We start from the raw sequence: 26,544 nt of genomic DNA, 5'->3' as shown, positions 1-26,544 counted from the left end.
AGGATTTACAACCGATCACCTTGCTTAGTGTTTCTGTCGGAGTCTTTCAACAAAGCTCCGACCCTTTCCTTCTTTCCCTAATCTCTTTGTAATCTCGTTCGTTTATCTCATATTGTGAATAAAACGTCTTTGTAAGACCCACAAAACCGACTTCAGTTTACTATCATTCGATCTACCAAACTCGTATTCAACATTTGGCGCCCACCGTGGGGCTTTACAGAGTAACGTTCACAAACTCAGTATGAGTCCGGACGACACACCCGCTGACGGTAACCGACCGTCGGCCTCTGTTACGCCGGCTCCCGACGCTCCTGTCGCACCGAACCAATCCGTTCCCGAGATGCTGCAGGCCATCATGGCACGTTTCATTCAACAAGAAGAAACTAACAAAGCTACGAGCGACCGTCTGGCCGCACTCGGTGCTGCTCTCGGAACCCTAGATGGCGAAAACGACAGAGCGGAAACGGCAAGAAGAAGGTTGTTCACAACCGCAAACCCTAACCTTGGAGTCGAACAACCAACAGACGAAGCAAACCCTACGAATGGTGAGGTTGCACAAACGACTGACGGCTCAGACTCTCTGACTAGCCGCAAGATCGCTGATCTGCAACTCTCGCTGCGGGACATCCACTCCAAGATACATCATGTCAAGGCATCCACACCAGAGATCGAACGCGTTCTCGCCACCACCTGGCGAAACCCTTTCACCCAGCGGATAACGAAAGTCAAGATCAAGAAGACGGAGAAACTCCGTATCCCTCCATACAAGGGAGATTCAGATCCGACCGATCACATGACCGCTTTCAACATCGCTATGGGTCGAAATCACTTTTCCGACGAAGAAAAAGACGCAGGCCTCTGCCAACTCTTCGTCGAGAGCCTTTCCGGACCGGCCCTAAGTTGGTTTTCACATTTGAAAGAAGGTTCGATCGATAGCTTCGACGACCTGTCCGCCTCTTTCCTCAAAAACTACATCATTTGGTCCCGTCAAGGAACATCCATGGCCGACCTATGGAAGTTGTCCCAATCGCAAAACGAGAGTCTGAAGGACTTTATGGAAAAATTCAAGCAAGTACTATCAACGGTACCTACCCCAGACCACACTACCGTCGAAGCTTTGACCAACGCCCTTTGGATCAACTCCAAGTTTCGCGATTACCTCGGGATTAACCCAACTATAACCATCGAAGACGCTCTGCACGATTCAAAGAACTTTATCAAGATGGACCAAGATAGGCGAGCTTACAACGCCAAGCAGCAGGCTCTAAAGCCAACGACATCGAAGACATCGAACGCCCAAAAGCCACGACAGCACGCCCCTTACCAAAAGAAAGGACCTGTCTATGCCATCTCCGCAGACGATCAATCTGGTGTAGTTACTGCGGTACGTGAACCAGGGTGGAATATATGGGAATGCGAGACCGAAGGGAAAACACAGCATTCCCGTAAGCCTGCGTCCGCCAACTCTAAGAGCTCATACGACCAGAACAAGTTCTGCAAGTACCATGATATGAGAGGTCATGACACCAAAGAATGCAGACATCTCTACGAGGCATGGCTCGCCTCCACTAGCGACGGTCGCACCGAGGTCGAACCACCAAAACCAAAAACGACCAAGAACAGTAAGAGTTGGAGCAAAAGCAAGGACAAGAAGAAAATGTCCAACGAAAAAAAAGAAGAAGACTCCCCTCCGGCAGATGACGGCGACCAATCGCATCATGACGAGGAGTCAACCTCCGACGAAGAGAAACCAAAAGCTCGGCGAAAGATTTTCACAATCCAAGCCACGCCATCCACAACGGCAACGCCGGAGGGCGATCTACGTCATTCGCTCAACCAAAAATCGGGAAAGACGGTCGAAAGCCTCACTCTCACCAACACCTCGGCGCGAACAATAGGAAGCAGCAGCACGCTTATGGAGATCGATGGCGCACCGCCTCGGATCAGTCGTTCCATAAGGAAGCTCAATGTTTCAGACGCTCGACACATCCTAGACGCAAAGAGTAAAGATCCACTCCATCGGCAAGACGAACTTAAACGGGAACTGTTGTCAAACAATCAATCCAATTGTATCGAGGTGACTGATCTTCGAATTAAGCTTAACTCGAAGATCCCGGATCTTCGCGAAAAACTCAAATGATGCAAGATCGACCGTCCCAAAGCGGAGCCAGAGCCAATCGCTCCATATCAACGCAATACTCAAGACCTGCGTACACGTCTCAATTCACTTAGGGCTGAACGAACGGTACGACCTGAGGAAGAGCATCAAGAGCAGTTTCGGCACTTGAACGTGATCATGGGAAGATCCCCTCCTGGCAACGATTCTGTCAGATCTGTGAAAGCTTTCCGACGGAAGGCAATCACAACTAAGCGCTGGCCCACCACTCCAGAGGCTAGCCCTCCAATCACCTTTTCTGCCGAAGACGCGACAGGCGTCCACATGCCGCACAACGATTCACTCCTCGTTGACGTCAGAATTAGTGACTGCACGGTCACCAAAGTCCTCGTGGACATTGGCAGTTCAGTCGATCTTATCTTTAAAAGAACACTCGTCAAGATGGGGATAAGCCTTGACGATATGAAACCTTCCGCGCGATCGCTAACAGGTTTTAACGGATCAACCGAAACCATGCTTGAAACGATACGCTTGCGAGTATACGCTGAAGGCATCGCCAAGAACGTCAAGTTCTCTGTCATTGACGTTCAAGCTCCATATAACGCAATCCTAGGTATGCAATGGATCCATACGATGAAGGTTATCCCTTCGACCTATCACCAATGTATCAAATTTCCTGGTAACGAAGGACGGATCATTACCCTTCGGGAAGACCAAGCAGCTGCTCGAGATCTCCTCGTCGCCGAGATAAAAACCGCAAGGCGACTTCCCACGTTAACTCGGTCGTGAAACCAGTCCAGAAGATATATCCTTTCAAGGAAGAGATTCTGGAGGTAACCACCGACGACAGTGACCAAGCCAAGACCGTCCGAGTAGGCGCCCACCTTCCCGATGACACGAAAGACAAGATCATTTCGTTTCTTAAGGATAACGCCTCCACATTTGCTTGGTCTACCTCCGATATGAAAGGGATCGACCCAGACGTAACTACACACGAGCTCAACGTCGACCCAACGTTCAAACCAATTCGTCAAAAAAGGCGCAAGCTCGGCCCCGAACGATCAAAGGCCGTCAATGAAGAGGTTGATTGATTGCTTAACGCAGGCTCAATCACGGAAGTGAAGTATCCCGAATGGCTGGCAAACCCAATCGTTGTAAAGAAGAAGAATGGCAAATGGAGGGTCTGCGTCGACTTCAAAGACCTCAACAAAGCATGTCCTAAAGACAGCTTCCCCCTCCCTCACATCGATCGACTAGTCGAATCAACAGTAGGCAACGAGCTGCTGACATTTATGGATGCCTTCTCTGGTTACAACCAAATAATGATGCATCCAGGCGATCGAGAGAAAACAGCCTTCATCACTGACCGCGGGATATACTGCTACAAAGTAATGCCCTTCAGCCTTAAGAACGCCGGCGCGACATACCAACGACTCGTCAACAAAATGTTCGCCGAGCGATTGAGAGCCACAATGGAAGTATACATTGACGATATGTTGGTGAAATCCCAAAAAGCAGCCGATCATATATACCACCTCAAAGACTGTTTCTTCATCTTGAACAAGTACGGCATGAAGCTCAATCCAACGAAATGCACCTTTGGCGTAACGTCCGGCGAATTTCTTGGATACATAGTCACTCAAAGGGGGATTGAGGCGAACCCAAAGCAAAAACTGCCATCCTTGACCTTCCTAGTCCCAAAAACAGTCGCGAGGTGCAACGGTTGACCGGTCGAATCGCTGCCCTCAATCGATTTATATCACGGTCGGCTGATAAGTGCCTCCCGTTTTATGATCTGCTGCGCGGCAACAAGAAATTAATTTGGAACGAACGCTGCGAGGAAGCATTCGAACAGCTCAAATGCTATCTTACAACGCCGCCAGTGTTGGCCAAGCCAGACAAAGACGACACATTATACCTTTACATTACAGTCTCCGACGCGGCTGTGAGTAGCTTGCTCGTCAAAGACGAACGAGGCGAGCAGCGTCCAATATTCTATACCAGCCAACGCATGACCGACGCAGAGACACGGTATTCGACCCTCGAAAAGATGGCGTTGGCAGTTATGACTTCAGCAAGGAAACTTCGGCCATATTTCCAATCTCATTCGATCGTCGTCCTGACAAACCAACTGCTACGAACCGTCATGCAAAACTCCAATCACTCGGGTAGACTTTCGAAGTGGGCCATCAAGCTTGGTGAATACGACATCATGTTTCAGAGCAAACCAGCTGCTAAGTCTCAAGTGCTGGCCGATATTCTCATCGAGCTAACGCCAGAAATCGAACAATATTTGCAACTGCCCAACGCCACCTGGATCCTGCACATCGACAGATCATCCTCCACTAAAGGTTCTGGGATCGGTATCCACCTCCAATCCCCCACCGGCGAATTGCTCCAGCAATCTTTCCGACTCGGTTTCAAAGCATCCAACAACAAAGCAGAGTACGAATCCCTCATTGCAGGATTACGCCTAGCGCAAGCAGTCCAAGCAAAGCGCATCCACGCCTACTGCGACTCTCAATTGGTCGCTAATCAATTTAGCGGGGACGACGACGCTAGGAACGAGCGAATGGACGCTTACCTTAAAGTTGTGCAAAACCAAACCAAAAAATTCGAGTCTTTCCAACTTACGAGGATTCCCGGCGGAGAAAACGTATGCGCATATGCTCTAGCGGCGATCGGGAGTAGTCCACGAGATCAAGTAAAGCAGACCATTCCGATTCAGAAAATTGACAAACCAAGCATCACTCTATCGCACGATGAGAGCGATCATGTAGTAGCAATCGACGCAACATAAGAGATGGATACAAGTGAGTCAGGCGATCGACCGAATGATACACTGCTTGACTGGCGAACCCCTTTAATCCATTTTCTCTCAGACGGATCACTTCCGCAAAACAAATGGGAAGCCCGTCGATTGAAAACCAAGAGTGCGAACTACATCCTATCAATGGGAGACTACATCGTTGGACCTCTGCCAAAGTTCTGTTAACATGTTTCGATGTGCAAGAAGCATCTCTCGCCCCCGAAACCCACGAAGGAGCAGCGGGGAACCATTCAGGCGGACGGGTGCTGGCTCTAACAGTAAAAAGCCTCGATTTTTACTGGCCAACTATGGTCGCCGATTGCGAGACGTACGCACGCAAGTGCGATAAATGCCAACGACATGCGCCGAACATACACAGCCCGACCGAAGCTCTATGAACTATGACAGCTCCCTACCCATTCATGCGTTGGGGGATGGATCTCATCGGACCAATGCCAAGCTCCAGGCAACGTAAATATGCCCTGATCATGACAGACTACTTCACCAAATGGGTCGAAGTGAAAGCACTCGTCCACATCACAGACAAGGAAGTCCAAAACTTTGTCTGGAAGAACATCATCTGCAGGCACGGCCTTCCCTACGAAATCGTCACTGACAACAGCTCTCAGTTCATTTCTAACAACTTCCGCGGTTTCTTAGAACGATGGGGAATTCGTTTGAACACGGCGACGCCTCGCTACCCACAATGCAACGGACAAGCCGAAGCCACCAACAAGACAATCTTGGATGGCATCAAAAAACGCTTGGACCTCAAGAAGGGTCATTGGGCCGACGAGTTGGATGGAGTACTTTGGTCACACAGAACAACCCTATGGAGTGCGACTGGTCAAACACCATTTTCCGTGGCATACGGAGTCGAAGCTATGGCTCCGGCGGAAGTCAACGTTACGAGTCTTCGCCGAGCAAATATGTCGTGGGACGAGGAACTTAACAGAGAGATGCTATTTGATGCTTTGGAAGCGATCGAAGAACGAAGAGACCAGGCGCTGCTCCGAATGCAGAACTACCAACACCTCGCCGAATCTTATTACAACAAGAAGGTTCGCGCTCGACCGTTAGAACTCAACAACCAAGTCCTCCGCAAAGTGTTTGAAAACACAAAAGAATGGAAGGCCGGCAAGTTGGGGACAAACTAGGAAGGACCATACAAGATAGTCGAGATCACTAAGCCTGGTGTCTATCGATTGGAAACCTCGGCTGGCGAACCAGTACCATGAGCGTGGAACGCCGCCAACCTTCGGAAGTACCTTACCTAACCGTCTACCATGGGACGGCAAAAAAAAAACAAGCGAATGACCTTACCATCACTTTCGCTTAGAGCCGAACGAATGACAATACGTCACTCTCATCCAGCTCCAGACAGATGACACCGTGTCACTTCTGCCCAAACACCGAATGAGGACGTTTTCGTCACTTTTGCCTTAAGTCATGGCAAATGACCAAACCGCCATTCGGTCAAATCGAACTACGATTGGCTTGATCCCTTTACCAGGGTAGGTAGGCAGCCTGTCACTAGGTTCAGCCATACTCCAAACAAAAAACATATACATAAAGACTCTTATATCCTTTATGTAAGTTGGAGTACTCACCAAAGACACCGCGCGAACGCTTGTACGTTACTTCCGATCGGCTTGGATGACTATACATCGCACGGTCCAGATTCGCCGTCGGCATCATTCAGTCGAAGGTAATACCACGGCTACCCCGAGTTCGTTGACGCATCTTCGAGGGACATTTTCTTGCTTCGGTTCACTAAGAACCATGAATGGCGAGCTTAGACGCTTCTCATCACGAAGCCGAGCTTTAGACGGATTTATCAATAGCTTGCACCGCTACAAAGGGACAGGACGAGCTAGCCCTCCGCAAACGGCAAACTCGTGATAAAGCCCCATCAACGGAAGCTTCTTGGTTCGCCATCTTTGAACCCAAAATCGCCTAATTGCTATAAGCAGCGACAGAGTAGAGCAAGCTAGAGCTCTTAAGAATTTAAGAGAAAAAGTCATCACATCTCCATCACAAGAAGCTGAGCTTACATATTACATAGAATTTAAGAGAGAACGTCCGAAACTAGAAGAAGGAAGAAGATCCAAAAGATACAACAACGGTTTCAGACCAAATGCAACAGAAAGCGGTCGACCAAACAAAAGACGTAGCTCAGAGGCCACAACAAAAGGTGTTTAATAAAAAGAAAAAAGACATAAGTAGTAAAACAACAACAGGTAGCACGATCAACCCTTGAAGACTATTCTTCGATGGCTACTTCCGATGAGACGACACTTCCTGTCTCCGCGACCCCCGCAGACGCAGGGCCCCCAAGACTGTCCGGAGTAACCGCACAACCCTCAGACGTGACAACCGTCGATTGACAGGCAACGTTCGGATCCGAAGCAGCGATCGAACTCTCGCCACAAAGAACAGGAGATCGAAGGGCCGTCGCGGAATCAGAGTCAACGGTGCCGAAGTTCGATCCAAATTGGTTCCCACGAAGAAGCAAGTCCTTACGAGGAGGTGAAAGGGCAAGATCGCGCTCCGTGATAACTTCAACACTAACTTCCTCTACCTCTTCCTTGAACTTCGCCTCGTTAGCAGTCAAGAGATCCTTCAGTTGTTGTGGGACGGAAAGTCCCTTTTTCTCCAATAAGCTCAACGCATCCAAGGTTCCAAGAGCCGTGCCGTGGAGTAAACGCTCTCCTCCTTCTCATCTCGATCGGCAATATACTTCCGAAATTTTTCGAAACGCCTTTTAGCCGCAGCAACCACGCAACTTCTCTCGGATAAAAGCTCACGATTGCGAGATTGTCTCATACGATCCATCACTCTCTTCGTCTTCTCAAGCTCCTCGACCTTCTCCGCCTCTAGCCGAGAAATCTTGCTCCGAGCGGTCTCTAACTCCTCCTCGAGATCCGTGGCCGCCTGGATCGCTTGCCGACGCTCGCGGGAATAGCGGCCTCGTTCGGCGGCCAACTCCTTATCCCTATTGTGCTTCTCCTTTTTGGCCGCTTCAAGCCCAGCCCCTTTGATCTTGATCGTCTCTTCAGCTTTCGTAAGGTCCAATGCCATCTTCTGCAAAGCGTTTTCGTACTCCATCACGAGAGAATTCTTCCAGGAAGCAGCCTAGACCAAGATAAAACCAAAAAAAAAGGGGGGGGGGGATCAATCGATAATAAGAAGATCATCACCCAAGGCAACAATATAATTGAGCAATCAAACACAAACGCCTACCTCAGCATCCGCACGAAGTGATTCAGAAAACTTGTCCGGAAACGCAAGTTCAGAAACAGATCGCGTCGTTTGCGTCCCACCGTCAATCGGACGAGTTACCTCACCAGGCTCCCGGATCTCCCCCCCCCCCGAATACTCATCTCCGGGCGGGCCCGTAGAATCCTCTATGGGACCGACTTCATCGCCTTCCTCCATCTCGTCGCCACCCATTGGTTCGAGTTGCGTTTGAGCAGCCTCCCTTTCATCTCCATCCAAAGGAGGATCAGCCCTCACTTCTTTAGAAGACTTAGCCCTCTTTCTCTTTTTCTTCGGCGGACGAACGTCAACGGGCCCCTCAACGCCAGAATCTACCGTAATGCTCACCGGCGCCCGATCGATTGATGAATCCACAACCGCGCTACCCGTCCCGTCCGCGTTCACCGAAGGACCAAAGTTTGCATCCCTCAGTTGAGCAGCCAAGATTTCGCTGTAGTCTGGATACACTTTAGAAGGCGTCCCCATGATTGCTGCCCAATCAACTGCCAAAAGCGAAAAGGGGGAGGAAGAGATGGAAAACATGAATAGATAATGACAGTCAATCGATCGGACGGGAGGAGAGGAAAAACAGAAAAAAATAGATAAAGGAGACAAACCGTTAGCAACGCGTCTTCGTTGACGACGGATTCTTTTGCGGCCAAAATCCTTCCACTCTTGAGGACGGAGCGCGACGATCTTCGGTAAGTCCCTCCAAAAAGCGTCCCAAGGACTAAAGGTGTTTGGGTGACCCACTGCAAAAATTTTAAAGAAAAGGTTAGAATCAACACCACACGAAGAACAGATCGACATAAAACGTTCTACCAATACGACTATTCCATTAAACCCGGCGATCGACTTCCAGCGGATCCACGAATCCAGCCTCGTCTGCTTTGACATAAAAGTAGGAGCGTTGCCATCTCTTAGTCTTGATAAGGGGACTGGTAAAGACGTTCAAACCCGACCTCATCTGCACTGAGTAAAGTCCATTTGGTTTTGGCTGAACTTGTGTTAGTTCCTCGAAGATGCGAACGGTCAATGATACGTCAATCTCTGCCGCCATAACCATTAACGCAACAGCGATCCTGACCTCCCCATTCATAAGCCGACTGATGGCGATCCCCCGTCGAAAGCAATAAGAAGTATCCTCCCCGAAAAATGACTCGTAAACGCAGCAGTATCCAACCGGCGGATTCCATGGACGCTGGTCTGATCTCGGGATCATGAAGGTCACGCCGGACGCTCGGCTCGCTTTCATCAACAAGGAAACCCCTTCTAGAGTAAAATGGGTAGGGGTAACGTTGTCCCAATCCCGCCCATCTGCTCCACGCGACCGATCGAACGACGGAGCGCGATCTGGAAGTTCTTCAATCGTTCCATCACAGCAAAAACGAAACGGAGTCAGTCGTTCGGTCGCAGGAATGGACCTCCGCGATGATTGCCCCGCAGCCTCGGAGTTGCTCGAGCAATGCCCGACATGCCCAACCTTAGCCGGACGAGAGTCGCACGCAAGACACCCAACGCCTCCGTCATAGTCGCTCGCCCCGTAGTGCTCGTGGTCGACCACATGATGTCGCCTACCTTCGCTTCTACCAAGCGTCCCTTCAATGCAAGTCCCCGAATCGACAGATCGAGCAGCCGTGTCTTCGCGATTAACCCTAATCGCCGGATCCATCTGTTTGGGAGCAATCAACGGCGCGCATGGAGGACTCAAGAGCGATCGATCGACCGTCAATCGATCGCGCGAAAAGCTTAACCCGGTCTCAGCCAACGAACCCTCCTCCTCAAAGAACGATCGACCAATCAATGCCGAAAAAAAAAGAGAGAGGAAATCGATGAGGAGACGAAGAGAGAAAGGGAGAAAGAAAGTACCTTTTGGGTTTGAGAAGTGAATAAATAGGAGATTAAAACCTTATTTATAGCTAAAATAATGGGCTTTGGAGATAATACTGTTATTAGGCCTATTGGGGCCAGATTATCACATTCAAAACTCCGCGCCAACGGAGGCGGCGTTCCAGATTTCCACACAACAGGATTAATCCAACCAATGAGCTTCGACATGCGACATAAGAGGCGACCAATCGATAGGCAAAAGCCAGGTGATCGATCGACTGCCAAAAAGAATCGTGGAAAACTAACGGCTGTCCGTTGATTGTCAAGATCATTCAGGGCGGCGGTCGTCTAACCGATCAATGAACCCCAATCAGAAGCACTACCGAATCCATTACCCTCATAACCAATTCGCGACATTCCACTACGAAGACCAACGTTTCTTCGCAAGCGGACTGGGGGGGGGCCTTACTGTTGGAGATGAATTTAGCATTCTCCCACAAGGCCCATCGGTTAATAAGATTCGGACCAACTCTATCAGGAGACTAACCGGGATCTAACCTGACGATCAATGTTAGAGTTCGAGCTAATCAACTTGGCCTCGCGATCGACTGGATCAGTGTCGGCCCATCAAGCCATCGCTCGATCGACTCAGCCTCACGATCGAATAACCGACCGGATCAGGGTCGGCCCATCAAGCCATCGCTCGGCTGGAAAGCCCATTAAACAACAATTTAAGCCCAAACTGCTAGGGCGAATGAGTGACAGACGGGTATAGCCTATAAAAGGAAAACAAATGGGAAGAAGAAGGGGATCCGAAAACAGACACTAAGAGATTGACGGCAAGATCTAGGGTTTACAACCGATCACCTTGCTTAGTGTTTCTGTCGGAGTCTTTCAACAAAGCTCCGACCCTTTCCTTCTTTCCCTAATCTCTTTGTAATCTCGTTCGTTTATCTCATATTGTGAATAAAACGTCTTTGTAAGACCCACAAAACCGAATTCATTTTACTATCATTCGATCTACCAAACTCGTATTCAACACACCTCGATCCTGATGAATCAGATAAGTAATCAAAGATTGATATCACTGATATCAACGAAGGGGAAAGAACACTTACAGATGAGAGGACAAAAGGCTCGTCGAAATCTGGTTGCTGAGGCTTCGAGTAAACTCTTACAAGGCCCATTTCATCCCACATCTTTGCAAGTAGTCTGTCTAAGTTAAGCTGTTTCAAGCAACAGTCATTCACCGTTAGACCAGTGAGGGATCAGAATGCACAAGGAAAATAAAACAGGACCGAATTCGAGTTTTAGCATTTGCCATCCTTGCCTTAAGATTGCAGCTAATAACAATGGAATTTGGCTGGCGTGCTAGTCTATCCACATCATTAATTCCAACAACATCTATCTTGTCGTAGACATAAACACACTTAATATATTTGCGGTTGCCTTCAATGACATCGATAAAGTCATCCACTGTGGCATTCTCACGAAACAGCACCTGCAATACTCACCACTAAATTCATTTAGACGTTTATCAGCGAAGGCAAAAAAAAACTACCATTAGAAGGCTTTAAAAAAACTGACAAATGTGAAAGTCTGAAATATTCAATTCTACTTTACATATAGAAAGGCTTCAAATAAACCGACAGAAGTCTGAGGCATTTCAGAATTTTACTTGTAATACTCAAAGAAGACATGAAAAAAATATCAAAACAAACAGAATTACTTATGGTAACATTACTCGACGTTTTCTTTTCTAGATTTTAGGAGTTGACATATATATATATATTATATCATACATTAAGATTGAAGTCATAAAGAGTCAAGTCCAATTCTATGTATCTATACTATTAAAGCAGGATCCTATTGTCTTTTTTACCTTGACCTGTCATTTCTTTACTAACATTGCATGTTTCATTAAGGGCAATTAAGTAATATTAATAACACATTTATACTGGGCCATTTTTTTGGATCCAGCCCACTGTCCACATCAGATCTCTCTTGGACCATTTGGACCGATTAAGAAATCAGATCAAATTCTCACATTTTTTTTTTCCTTTGGACCATTGAGTCCAAGTTCAAATAAATTTTTTTCAACCATTCTTAATTATTATTATTTTTTCTTAATATAATTTAAGCATTCATAAAAAAAATTGATTGTTTCATTGAAAAGTATAAATCTTTATTAAAAGTATATAATTATTTTTATTAAAAATATTAACCACATAATAAAATTAATTTATCAGAGTTATATCAACTTAATTCATTAAAGAAATACAGTTCAATTTTTTAAACATAAATAGTCATTTAAAATGAAACACGATAAAGAAAGATAAAAAGTTTAAGTCTTTTATAAAATAAAACACAAATATATGAAATATGACGCTAAATATTTGTCAATTGAAAAAAAAAAAAAAATAAACCCGGTCAAAATCTAGTTATATATTATATATAAAATTTATAGGCAAACAAATAGATCGAAGTTCATTTTTCATTAGTTGGACTTTCTAATTATTATTATTCCATCTTAATGGGTTTTTGTTTATTTCTCTTTGTAATATTAGTTTTTACCTTCTCTTGAAGATTGAAAGTTTATAACAAATGAAAATTGAAGACGAACAAACAATAGTTGTGTTTCCACTCTCCATACTATGTAATACTTTACTCGTAGACAATACAAAAAGTAAATTAATTTATTTCTATAAAGTATCAGTTGTTCATCATGCCTACTCATTAATATTTATCTTGATGCTACAATCTATCATTAGTGATGTTTTTATTAAAAATGATAGCTAAATCACTAATATAAATTTTGATTGTGAATGTTAGTTGATTGAGTAAAGATTTATTACATATTATTGGCAACTTTTCTTCTTTTCTTTCCAACAAATTCTTAGCTAGTTCAAGAACTCATGCATGTTTTTCTCATACATTACCTATAATAGACATAACAAGTTAATCAAGGATCAATTATGTCCACTTTCAAACATTTGGTTCAATAGTTAATATATACTATGTGAGCAAATTGGTAAATCTTACAATACTAAAAGTAACATATCAAGCCCTATGAGCTATGCCACATCGGATCAGAAAATCAGCCAGTAAGAATGCAGTAATCTTCCATGTCATTAATGAGTTACTTTGGTTTGGGCGTCCAATGTTTTCGGCCTGTCTGTTCTGAAGTCTAAAGCCCAGATTGCGCAACTGATGGCCAGATGTGTTACGCGATGTATGTCGTAAACCTGATTTCGTTCGTCGTCCACCTTTCTACTTCCACCTCTTCCATTTCTCTCCTATCCAGATCCGTTTCGACGAGTAATTTCACTACTAACTGCTCTAATCAAACCTGAGATTGAACTCATTCAATGGATTCCTTTCATATTCTATATTTTTCTATATATAAATCTCTTTTCCTAGCTTATGTCTCCATCAAAATTCATAAGATTCTCTCATTTAGTCATCCTGATGGAACCCACCGGCAACTCTACCGTCTCTAGTGATCGCAAGCCCATCAAGAAGACTGTCGCCTCCTCCGCGACTGCGAAACCAAACGGGGAAGTCCACTGCTTCTTCCGCAATTGTGATGAAACCTAACGAGAAGTCTGATGCTTCATCTTCCAACCCAATGAACCCAAACGCTGTTACCGCTCTCCCCTCCGCGCATGGTGATCAAGTGATGTTGTTCAGAGATGTTTCGCTCGGCCCACGTGAAGCTGAGTTGATGTTTCGTTTGATTCACTTCTGGGAGGCTCGAAATCCAAACACTAAGATCCTGATTGGACAAGAGATGCTCCTTATCGACGAAGAGGTTTGTCTACGGATCTTAAAACTTTTGGCTCTTGCTTTGATATTGCTCGATTGAGAAAGTATTTATATTAATCGGTAATTTAATTTTGTTATAGGGAACTGTCATTCAAGGTTTTGTTCCAGCCGGGCGTGTAGGGACATATAAACTGATAGCTGGTTCTGTCTATAAGCTGAGCAACTTTTTTGGATCCAGAAGCAAGGTTCAGTATCGAGTTGCTGATCATAGCGCCACCGTCTCATTCACCTGGAATTCTGCTTTAACTGTTCTTGAGAACCCTCCAGTTCTAATTCCAGAAGATAGGTTCAGGTTCCACAGCTATGAAGAGTTTAAGGCCAACTGTGACTCCAAGGGTGATCTTTATGGTAGGCCATGTTGAACTATGTCGGTGTTTACGCTTAGATCTTTAGGTTATAATTTTGCTATCTATTTAGTGTATCTGTTCTATTTGAACATTTGATGAACAATTTATAGACACGTTGGATTTATTATTATAGTATAAGTTTGATGTCTGCGGATTTAAATTATTCTATTTCAGATTACGTTTGCCACATGAAGCTGGTGAATGGGTATACTATCACTAAACATACTGTTCTTGACGAGATTGACATAGCAGAGAAGCGTCATCTATGTGTTCATGTTCAGACACATAAGTAAGGTTATCCATTTGTTAGTCGCAGTCATTGTGTGTTGTCCTTAACACATAATCCACCTTATGTAGCAGACCAATGATGAAGCTCTACTTATGGGATAAGGCCGCAACCGACTTCTGCCAGAAATTCAAATTGTATGGAAGCACCCCGAGCGTTCTATTGGTCACTACAGTTAACCCTAAACATTTTGGAGGTCAGCATATCTCTTATAAAAATCATGCTCAATTTCGTAACTTATCTATGGTAGATGATAACTGTGTTAGGGAATTATACTATAATTTGATGAGACAGTGGTAAAGCTTGGTATGTATAGTCACATTGGTTCATTTGTTATTGTTAGGAACACTTGCTCTCACTACTATGTCATCGTCTCGAGTGTTCATGGATGCTGATGTCCAGCCTAGCAAAGACTATCTTGAGTGGTAGACATTTGTGTATTAAGTTATTTTTCAATCAAATTTTGCGGCTTCAGCTCTAACATATTTTGGGCTTCCGCTTTTTCTGGTTGAGCTCCAACTCTGAAATTGCTAATAGGATTGCTGCTGAGGTTGTCACTTGTGGGAACCGAAATTCGCACTGTCGATTTCCGTTTAAATAAGGAAACTAGGAAAACCCTAATTTCCCAGAGGTCCCGAATATCTGCTAATACCACACGCCAAGCAATCAGAACAGGAAACGAGAACAGTAATAAAATAAGAAATCGAAAAAGAGAGCAAGATAGTTCTTATTCCGAATCTGCGTTTGAGTGTTTACAACAAGGTAAGTGCCTGGGCTATGAGAGCTGTCGGCGAGATTCCTAGTTCTAAAACCCTAAGATGGCAAAAACCTAATTGTGTCGCAGCTCGAATAACAAAAACGGAAAATTGCCTAAAATTGCTCTAAGTACTAAGTTTGCTCCGTCCAGTCCTCTCCCTTGCCTCTCGCCTAGGACTCCTTATATACTGGCTCCAAGGTCGGTTTACGCTTTTCCTCTTCAGCCCTCAAGCCGCCATAGCATAAAAATGGAGATATTCCATTTTTTCCGATCTTCGTAATTATCTTCAAAATTTCGTATTTATCCGCGGAAACTTGACATTTATCTTTCCTTGTGAACCAAGCGTAAACCGTCATGCGGCTTACGGGCTGTTGATTAAGAAATCGTAAGTTGGGCCTCGAGTCATGTCTTAGGTCCCTTTGGGCCGTCTTCCGACTCGAAGCGTTTATTACAGCTTCTTTCGATAAAGAATGAAATTTCCGCGGTTTTTACGGTAAAGTTTGATTGATAACTTAGAAATGGCGGGGAACGTGAAATGGGTTCGCTACGGTATTCGGGAGATAGCATCGAAGGGTAGACGAGAATGCATGGACTAATATCGTATCGACGTTTCGGAAGAGCTCGGTCGCTACGCAGCGACCGAGCGCTCGATGGCTACGTAGCGACCGATCTTCGGTTCGAGCTCGGTCGCTACGTAGCGACCGAGCTCCGGCTCGAGCTCGGTCGCTATGTAGCGACCGAGCGGAATGGACGTTTGGTCGCTACGTCGCGACTGAGCCTTGGCTCGAACTCGGTCGCTACGTAGCGACCGAGCGGAGCACGTGTTCGGTCGCTGCATAACGATCCTTTTTGGGCTCTTGTCCGATGACTCGCGTTTCCTCCGCAAAGCTTTTCGTAAAGAAGAATCTATTTTGAAAAAGTATTTGTTGAAGAATTTTTCTACTTTTTTCTTCTTTGGAGATTTGGACATTAACTTCGTCGTAACCGTTTTCGACCCCAACAGTTAGCCCCCCAGCTCGTTGGGAGCGTGGATTTCTAGCAAGGTACCAATGCGCGGTATGGCGAGTTCGGACGAGATTGGTGTATTTAGGCGAAGTTCGTGTCCAAAAATCCGCAAGTAAATAGTAATTTCTCATGCCTATAAGAAGGGAGGTAACTTCTTCACAATCTTCACACTTACTCATTCTCATAGAGAGGTTTTTCTTGAAAAGTTCTTTCTCTTTTTCTCTATCATTTCCTTCCTGATTTAAAAAGGAAAACACGAGATGTCGAGTAAGAAGAGGAGTTCGAAGAAAGGGTCCTTGCCCGCGAACATTTCTGAAGAGCTTCGAGTGCCGAAGATGGAATTCGTTCCTCATTCGGTAGACCCAGCCGAGAACGAGGCATGGTGGGTGGCGTGTTACGGTTCGATCACACCTCCCAAAGAAAAATCGCTCCCGGTCATGAACGATCGCCCGGTGGAGGCAGATGCGCCGAGTAGGAGTACTAGTGAATTCCTCGAGGTCATGCGGTCGTTCTACCATATTTCGGACGCGGTGGAATTCAGGGTTCCTCGTCAAGGAGAATGCGCTAGTAGTCCCCGGAGGGCATCTTTACTTGTTACGAGGCATTCGTAGTGTGTTGCCGTTTGTGGTTCCCGATCTCCGAGATTATCGTCCGTGTGGTGGGTCGTTTCGGGGTGGCGATAAGCCAACTGAATCCTCTTGGCATCCAGCACCTCATAGGGATCCTGGTCCTGAGCTACGAGCATGGTCTCTCTCTCACCGTCGATCACTTCGAAGCGATTCTTCGATTATAGATCATCAGGGACACGAACACGTACAGGCTGGTTCCTCGGAACTTCATGTGAGAGGAAGTTTTTCTTCTTCGTTCGTGTAGACGCAGCGTCTGTTGAGGAGAGTTGTATCCCACTGTTTCGGAGGTTGCCGAACGATCGTCCCTTTATCAAGTCTCTTGCTCTGTTTCCTGAGGACATTATTGTGATGAGGGATCTGCTCAGGAATGATCCTTTTTTCTGGACTTCCTTTACGCTGAAGAGAGTTCGAAAGGCGCTGAGTTTTGTGCATCCTGGTTCTGCTTTAGGCGGAGAAACAAGGAGTGATTCCGAACCTGAAGAAAAAGGTCCCAACGCCGCTCCCACGATTGTGACGGGGCCAAACTCTTCGAAGGGGAAAGATATTGATCTCGGGGACCTGGAGTTTTTGGTGGACGATTGCATGCTTCCAGGATGGGATCCAACCTTGCTTTCGGCGATGGAAGCGGTACGAGCGAGGTCCCTATTCCGGACTTTGATGATTTCTTCGCTGGTCTTCCGTCGGGCTTTGACGCTCCTCAAGCCACAAGGGAGTCAGGGAGGCCGAAAGTTGTCGCGGAAGGATCTCGTATCATTAAAGGGGTATAAACTTTAAGAATTCTGACGATCGTTATTATTATTTTTTGCTTATAACGTGTCAATCGGTTTTATAGGGTTTGAACTTGCTTGGATCGGCCATTGAGGCGAGCCATAGAGAGGCCATGATCTATCGCTTTAAAGCGGAGAAGGCGGAAAAGGATCTTGCTCGCATGCGAGACGAGATGCTGGCGCGAGACGCTTAACTCGCTCGTGATCATGCCAGGGCGGAACGGAAGGGCAAGAGGGAAATCGTCGAGGTGATGAAGACTCGCGCTTCTCAATTCCAGGTTGAGTACGGGAATCTTAAGGGCGCTTTCAACTCGCTGGGCGACTTCTGTGAGTGTCGCGGCTCCGTCGGGAGCCTTTGGAAGACGCATGAAGATGACTACGTTTTCGAGAGGGAGATGGAGTTAATGAAGGGTGGCATGAAGGATCATGCTCACGCTGAGGCGACCATTCCTCCGATCGATGGGAAGATTTTGGGATTCTGGGATCCCATCCCGGTTTCCCCTGATACCGTAGAAGCTACGACTTATTTTGCCGGTGACGATGAGGAAGTGAACTTTCCCGCTGATGCATTCGGAGCTTCCTTGTCCGGGAATTTTAACTTTGATCTGTGAGCGTTTTGACGGGAAGGAGTTTTTCCCTTTATCTAGTATTTAGCGGCCGAGTGTGGCTTTTTTTCATATATGTCTTGCCGAGTGTGGCCTTCGAACTTTGTATGGGCCTATTTCTGCCGTTTTTGTCGAGACTGGCCGTTGGTGGCTTTGAACCCCTACCGCTATGCGGTTTATATAATGGATGTTTGTTTGAGTTACTTTGTTTAGAGTGTTTTGAAGTAAACATGAGTTGTCGTCTCATATTTATCTTTGTTGAGGCGTTCAATCTGTTAGTTTGTTCGAGACGTGAGTTTTCGTAAAAATTATTTACGATCTTTCGGGAACGTTGAGATATGAACGAAGAGACATGTTTTAGGATCTCGTATCGTTTAGATATCATGTCTTTGAGATGTCTGAGACCAATGCGATGGGCTTAGGGCAAGACCTAGGTTTACTCTCGGTTTTAAGGTTTGTGCGGTGACTAGCCGGCTATCGGTTTTCCTGTTGCGATTTCTACCTGATTCGTACCGATTTAAAGTCCGCGATAGGTTCTCGGCTTATACGACTTGTATGGTACGAATCGAGCATCTTTCCAGAGAAAATTTTTAAGCCAACTAGAAGTGCTATACCAAAATTTCAGATTTTTTTTTGTAGCGCGCTTTCGTCCTTGTGTTGGACGTTTAAAGATCAAAAGAGTGATCAAGTTGCGTTTGTTTAAGACGGCTGATGTGTTCGTCGGGGCCAATCGACGAACGGAGTGTAAGATTTGTAGTGGTCGCGTTCGGACAATTTGTTCGTATCATCTCGATTTTTAACTTGGCGACGTCTCGCAGTTATTTCGAAGACTATACGTATATTTTTGGTGCTGAAGTGAGATTGTTTTGCGATTTTGTCTTAAAAAGAACGACGCATATTTCGTAAAAATAATCGAAATCTCTATAGAATTCGATTTCAATAACGCATCTTTTCCTATGTGGGAGTATACGAGTATACGCACCCACTCCCCCCCCCCCTTTTTAGAGAGGGAGATAGCTGAACTCGTCCTTCGACGAGCTGCCTACGTACCCCTTTCGAGGATCAAGCCATCTCGTAGTTCTGTTTTATGCCACGAGTGTTTTTACTCGGCGGTTGTTGCCGTGCTGACCGCCTTGATCGTGATGATCGTGGCTGGGTCAGTGTTCTCTTCCGGATGTTCCGGTTGAGTTGTAGTGTTGGCTTCGGATTCATGTTGAGTTTTGACACCTGAAGGGCCTGCGTCAGCAGACGATGTTAAATCTTCTTTTCTTGGAACGTTGTTGGTCGAAGATTTATCAATCTTCATGCGTTTGCGATTTGCCATTGCAGAGGTAGTCATATGTCTTAACTTGTGTTCCGCGAGGAAGCACAGTCGCGACTATTTCTGACATCCCCAGATAGCTTCGACTCCGTTTGGGGTCGGGAATTTGACGCCCAGGTGGTACGTCGATGGAACGGCTTGCATAGCGTTGAGCCATGGGGTTCCCATGATCACGTTGTAGATGGCAGGATGATCGACTACCGCGAACTCGACGATTTTTGTGATCTCCTTGGCCATGACTGGTAGCTGAATCGATCTGAGGGTCATCGATACTTCGCCCGAAAAGCCTGTGAGCGGTTTCGGAGTTGGAGTTACTTCTCCGAGTTTGATGCTCATCCGATTGAGAGTGTCACAGAAGATTACATTGACCGTGCTTCCCGTGTCAATGAGTACTCTTCCGACTTCCAGATCTCGTATGACGAGGTCTATGATGAGCGGATCGCAGTGAGGCTGATCGATTCCATCGGCTTCCTCCTTTGTGAAGGTGATTGAGCAGTTCTGATCATCTTGGGTAGGATACCATGTAGGCCAGTTTGCGCTTGACTCCGCCTTCCGCTGGAAAGCCTTGATGGCCGAAACCGTATCGTTGCAGAATTGCGATCCTCCGATGATCATGTTGACTCTACGACGATTGTTATCATTCCTTTTGTCGTCTGGCCTCCTGTCGCGTTTATCCCCAGATAGGTTTCTTTGGGGAGATCTCTCCGCGGGAAGATTTCTGTCCGGCTTCGGGGGGCGATCGGTCTCGAGGATGAGATATTTCACGCTAGTCACTTCCAAGAGTTCTCCGGCTAGTAGCTTCGTGGCCAGCCTTGCTCCCAAGACCTTGCAGTTAGTCGTGGAGTGTCCTCGGGACTGGTGGAACTCGCAGAAGGTGTTTTCATCATATCCTTGGTTGCGAGTCCACGTATTACCCGTGGTTCGGCCCTGGTCTGAGCCGATCGCGTAATTGTGCGCTCCTTGGAGTTCTTCCCCCTCGTGATGGACATACTTGTCGTTACGAGGGTTCTTCTTCCTCGTTTTTGGGTCTACATCTTTTGAGGACGATCTCGCCGACTTATGTTTTTGCGATAAGATTTTCGTTTCTTCCTCGATCATGATGTAGTCCGTCGCCTTGTGGAGGGCGTCTTGGATCGTCCGCGGTTTTTCGAGGGATATCCATTTTCTGAATTTTGACTTGTACCAGAGCGCCTTTCTGAGCGCATCGATGGCCACCTTGTCGCTTATCCCGCTGACCCTGGACATTACCAACTTAAATTGGCTGATGAACTCGCTGAGGGGTTCCTCTTCCCTCTGGGACAGACTCCAGAGATCGACATCGGAAGTTTCTCTATATATGAACATAGAGTATTGCTTGAGAAATTCCGATGCGAGCTGTCGGAAACTCCCGATAGAGTTTCGCTTAAGGCGCGCGAACAATTCGAGGACTGCTCCTTCTAGATTCTCGACGAACAGGCGGCAGTAGCCGGCGTCTCTCTCGCCGTCCTTTAGCCTCGCTCTTCCCATCGTGATGTGGAAAGCCTGAAGGTGCGCTCTCGGATCGGTCGTACCATCATACTTCGGTTGGAGAGCTTTCCCGAGTGAATCGGCTTCTGGTCCTCCTTGGATGTTTGTCGACGTCCTCATCAGTATTGTTGGAGACATCGCTAGGATCCAGGTCGACTTGCTCGACTCCGTTGTCCTCCGAAACCTTCGCAGGAGGCGGAGAGCTTTCGGAGTTTCGCTTTTCGACGGGAGATTTCTCACTAGGGTTTTGACCCGAAGGTCGTTCCTGGGCGGCTCCAGGCCTGTTGAGTGGGGTTACATAGTCGAGTCTTTTCCCGCAGACTTTAGTGGTTCCGCGGGGGCGGATTGCACGAGTCCTTGCCGTTAAAGTTTCAACTTGTTTGGTCAAGGTGCTCACGAGCTTATCCTGTTCTTCCGTCCTTTTTTCGTAGGTGGCGAACATCTTTATAAACTCCTCGAGCGCCGCGGCGTTGGCTGGTGCGTTGGCCGCGGATACGTCCGCTGAGGGAGTGTGGAGATCAGTGCCGCTGCCTCCGTTAAGAGGAGTCTGCACGTTATCCGTGTCGTTAGTTGACATGTCTGGTCGAGCGTGATGTGGTTGAGAGTTAGATTGATCTGTACCCCCCCCTCCTTCTAGCGCCAAACTGTGGGAACCAAAATTCGCACTGTCGATTTCCGTTTAAATAAGGAAACTAGGAAAACCCTAATTTCCCAGAGGTCCCGGATATCTGCTAATACCACACGCCAAGCAATCAGAACACGAAACGAGAACAGTAATAAAATAAGAAATCGAAAAAGAGAGCAAGATAGTTCTTATTCCGAATCTGCGTTTGAGCGTTTACAACAAGATAAGTGCCTGGGCTACGAGAGCTGTCGGCGAGATTTCTAGTTCTAAAACCCTAAGACAGCAAAAACCTAATTGAGTCGCAGCTCGAATAACAAAAACGGAAAATTGCCTAAAATTGCTCTAAGTGCTAAGTTTGCTCTGTCCAGTCCTCTCCCTTGCCTCTCGCCTAGGACTCCTTATATACTGGCTCCAAGGTCGGTTTATGCTTTTCCTCTTCTGCCCTCAAGCTGCCATAGCATAAAAATGGAGATATTCCATTTTTTCCGATCTTCGTAATTATCTTCAAAATTTCGTATTTATCCGCGGAAACTTAACATTTATATTTCCTTGCGAACCAAGCGTAAACCGTCATGCGGCTTACGGCCTGTTGGTTTAGAAATCGTAAGTTGGGCCTCGAGTCATGTCTTAGGTCCCTTTGGGCCGTCTTCCGGCTCGAAGCGTTTATTACAGTTTCTTTCGATAAAGAATGAACTTTCCGCGGTTTTTACGGTAAAGTTTGATTGATAACTTAGAAATGGCGGGGAACGTGAAATGGGTACGGTATTCGGGAGATAGCATCGAAGGGTAGACGAGAATGCATGGACTAATGTCGTATCGACGTTTTGGAAGAGCTCGGTCGCTACGTACCGACCGAGCGCTCGATCGCTACGTAGCGACCAAGCGGAATGGACGTTCGGTCGCTACGTAGCGACTGAGCCTTGGCTCTAACTCGGTCGCTACGTAGCGACCGAGCGGAGCACGTGTTCGGTCGCTGCGTAACGATCCTTTTCGGGCTCTTGTCCGATGACTCGCGTTTCCTCCGCAAAGCTTTTCGTAAAGAAGAATCTCTTTCGAAAAAGTATTTGTCGAAGAATTTTTCTACTTTTTTCTTCTTCGGGGATTTTGACGTTAACTTCGTCGTAACCGTTTTCGACCCCAACATCACTAAGCCTGAGCTAGTGACACTTGAGGAGCTATTCTCATACATCAGGCTGTAAGCTTCTAAGGTACGAGAGTTGTTCTGCTTCTTTACATTCGTTTCCATACGCTTGGTAATTTATTGAAGCTTATTTTTTCCACAGTGAAGGTTGCTTGGTTTGAATGCACTGCAACTATAGATGATGTTGTCCAGGGTTCTGGTTGGTATTACATTTCTTGCGGTGGATGTAATAGTAAGGCAGTCAAAGGGTCTACCTCCTTGATTTGTAACAATAAGAAGTGTGTGAAAAGTGAAGTCACAGGCGTTGCTCAGTAAGTGTCGTGCTCATAGTTATTTTTAAGTTTTGGCAGCGCTAATAGCTAATCTTCTTTCATTGCAGATACCTCACGATGATTTCTGTTTATGATAAGAGTGAGCAAGCAGTTTTTGTCATTCTTGGTGATGCTGGCAAGGAGTTGACTGGGAAACATGCTGCAGAGTTAGTTGATAATTACTTTGAGGTAACTTCCGACCTCTCTATACATAGACCCGTATTATTTGATCTCATTTATATTTTTCTTGAATGGTAGACTAATGAAGGCGTAGGAGTTGACGCTTGCGTGCCGGTGCCGCAAGCATTGCTTGATACAATAGGGCAGACACGAAAATTCATTGTGAAGGTCTCGGATCATAATCTGACAGGCAAGACTCAGACCATTACTGCCACAAAGATACTCCCACCAGAAGCTCCACTTCCAGCATCGTCTGATGGTATTTCGAAGACTGGGGGTGATAAATCTGGTCCTTCTAGTGGCTTTGAAGATGCTGTTGTTGATAGGGCTAGAAAAGCCTCTGAGATTCTTGAGTCAGACGAAACCAAACATTCCAAAAGTGGCTAATATGGCTTCAACTTATCCTCCTGCGCAGCTGCATTCAAATAATGTTTTTATGTTTTCCCTAATAACTTTGCCTTCTTTTCATTTCAAACTTCAAACCTTTGTCCTTTTATGTTATTTGAATCAAGTTTTTGACTTATGGTTTTTACTTATCTATTTAAGGAAATTACTTCTTCTATTATGATCTTTTAATATTATATGAAGATTAGCATAGTTTATTTTCATGCGGAGGCCACCACCACCACAAGTATCTACCCTTGAGTGATTAAACCTTCGATTTTAAAACGCTGATCAGCCATTGCTATTTCTCCAGATTTAATTTTTTTTTGTTTCCCTTAATTCTCACAATTATATATGCTGCTAAAATTACAATATTAACTTTCCATATTCGTGACTCATATTGTCCGTATGGCTACCACGAGGTTTACTCATCTAATTAACAAAACCCTTAAACTCAACTTCTTGCCATTAGACAAACATCACGTTCACGCGTTCGGCGAGGAAACGAGTCGTCTCCATCATGACATCCTTGAAGAGTAGCTAGTTCACCATTGAAGAGGTAATATAATCTCTCTCATAAGTGCTCTCCATTTTTAAACAATGATCTACTGAGATAAGATTATACACACATGTGTGCATCTACAGAAACCCATGGATACGACGACCTTTTCGCATTAGTGGATTTACTAACAGACTGATATCTTGCATATTTACATTGTTTTATCCATTCACCCATGTGCATTTTGATCATATAGACTACGATTTAGCCATGTTTAGGTTGCATTTTGCATACATGAGTCTTTATCAGGTATTGGAGTACCACATGGAGTTCTTGGAGGCATTTGGGTGCATTTGGAGCTCAAAAGAAGTGTTTAAAGCGATCAACGGACGAGCAGCGCACCAGAGCGACCTCACCGGAGCGACGCCGTGAAGTCGCTGTGACACACATCCCGTAGCGATCCAGCCAGAGCGACATGGAGAGGTCGCTCGCGTTTCTATCGTGAGACACCCCTCTCAGAGCGACTTGCCAGAGCGACGCTCCGAGGTCGCTCGCGTTTCCATGGCGAGACGACACAAAACGAAGCCCAGCGCGACCTCTCAGAGCGACCCACTGAGGTCGCTCCCGAAGTCCGGAGCGACTTGTTGGAGCGACACACCAAGGTCGCTCGCGTCCTCTCGTCCGGAGACACCAAAGTCGAGCATCCTGGAGCGACCCCTCAGAGCGACCTACCAAGGTCGCTCCCAGCCAGAGCGACCAGCTCAAGCCGCTCGCGTTTTGACGGGGCGAGACACGAAGAAGCGTCGGGAGCGACCTCCTGGGAGCGACTATGCTAGGTCGCTCCGCGTGTTTGATTGGACGATTTTTATGTTATTTCAGGGGCCTTTTGGTCATTTGTTTTATTGTTTTTAGATTGCAAAAACCTAAGTTAAGTACTCTAAGCCACCTGGAGGCAGATTATCTTTGGATCTATTGAGAAATACACAAAAACTCTCTTGAGAAGTTCATCTCTTGGATTTTGATTGTTATGTTCTTGTGTTATTGTTCATTTCTTATCTATTTCTCTACATGATTAATCTGAAATCCAATATGGGTTTAAGAGGAATCATGGAGATTAGTGAGTAATCACCTTTTGAATTCATGGGTTAGGGAGATTAAGGGTGATTAGGTTAGTTCTAGGATGTTTTAGTGTAGATCATTCTTGTTCCTTGCTAGTAGAGTATTCCTAATGCATCTTCTGAGTTGGCCACTCAAAAGTTGATCAATAGGCATTTCCCACCCGAAAGGTGTTTGATGAAATGCCTGAGACAACTCTCCTAGGCTTTTAGTATACTTTGCCAAAGACATTTGTTGTTAAAGATTCTAAGATAGCTAATAGACTTGTTAGTAATGATTGCTTTCATATTATTCAACCAAAGACATTTGATGTTTGAGATATGTTAGCAAATGAGCATTTATCTAGACATAGAGCTTGCTTAGAATTGTGTCTAGGCTTAAGGTTGATAGTTTGATTGATCATTTGCCATCCTTAGTTCGATACTTGATCACCCAAGGTCTAATCCCTATGCCCATGAGTTCTCTTTTCCCTTAGTCAAGAAAGTATCATTTTGTTATTGCTTTCTAGTATTAGTAGTAGTTTAAAACTCATCTAAATCATTGGTTGCACTTAGATTAAGTGAGTACTTGCATTCTCGGTACTTTCACATCTCTCAGAACTGGTTCGACAATCACTATACTACAACATTTGTCTTAGGAGCTTGAAAACTCCTAACATCACAGACATGTTCAAAAAATATCACCAACCCCAATAGCAGTTCGTATTAGTAACCTTTGGCCCATCGTAAGTGAAGCCGACGACTTGCTCGGCACCGGCTTCCTATGTTTTAACTTGGAGGTATGTTGTTTATAATTTTGTTTATGGCGTAACGAATATGTAGTGTGGACTATGTCTATTTTTTTAAAAAACACTATAATAGTTTTGTAATATTTAATATTTATTCCAAACTAGTGTTTAGCCCCGTACTATGTACGGGTAATAATTCCTTAAGTTTAAAAATCTTTAACATGTATTAACACTGCATTTTCTTGTTAAAATATGCTAACATCACGTAGAATGTAGATAATATATCTAGAAGAGTGTTAATGTGTATTTGTATAAAGCCATAAATTATTGATAATACTCGGTCACAAAAAAATAAAAAATAAAATAAATAAACTGCTGATAATATATCTAGAAAACTATAACAACTTATAATAATCATTGTACTAAAATACCTTCTTTTTTTTTACAATTATTAGTTTAATCTCTAGTTCTTATTTTGCTCTATATCATTCCACACATCA

General features: G+C 45.5%; 1 pseudogene; it reads right to left on the bottom strand.

Annotated features, from left to right (window-relative positions):
* Window positions 1–26,544, bottom strand: part of LOC125591962 — a 46,659-nt pseudogene that overhangs the window by 1,144 nt on the left and 18,971 nt on the right.

Source organism: Brassica napus, chromosome C8 (genome assembly GCF_020379485.1).
Source record: "Brassica napus cultivar Da-Ae chromosome C8, Da-Ae, whole genome shotgun sequence".
Classification (NCBI taxonomy): Eukaryota; Viridiplantae; Streptophyta; class Magnoliopsida; order Brassicales; family Brassicaceae; genus Brassica; species Brassica napus.
Note: the sequence above shows the minus strand (reverse complement) of the source record. Positions and strands in the feature narration are given on the sequence as shown.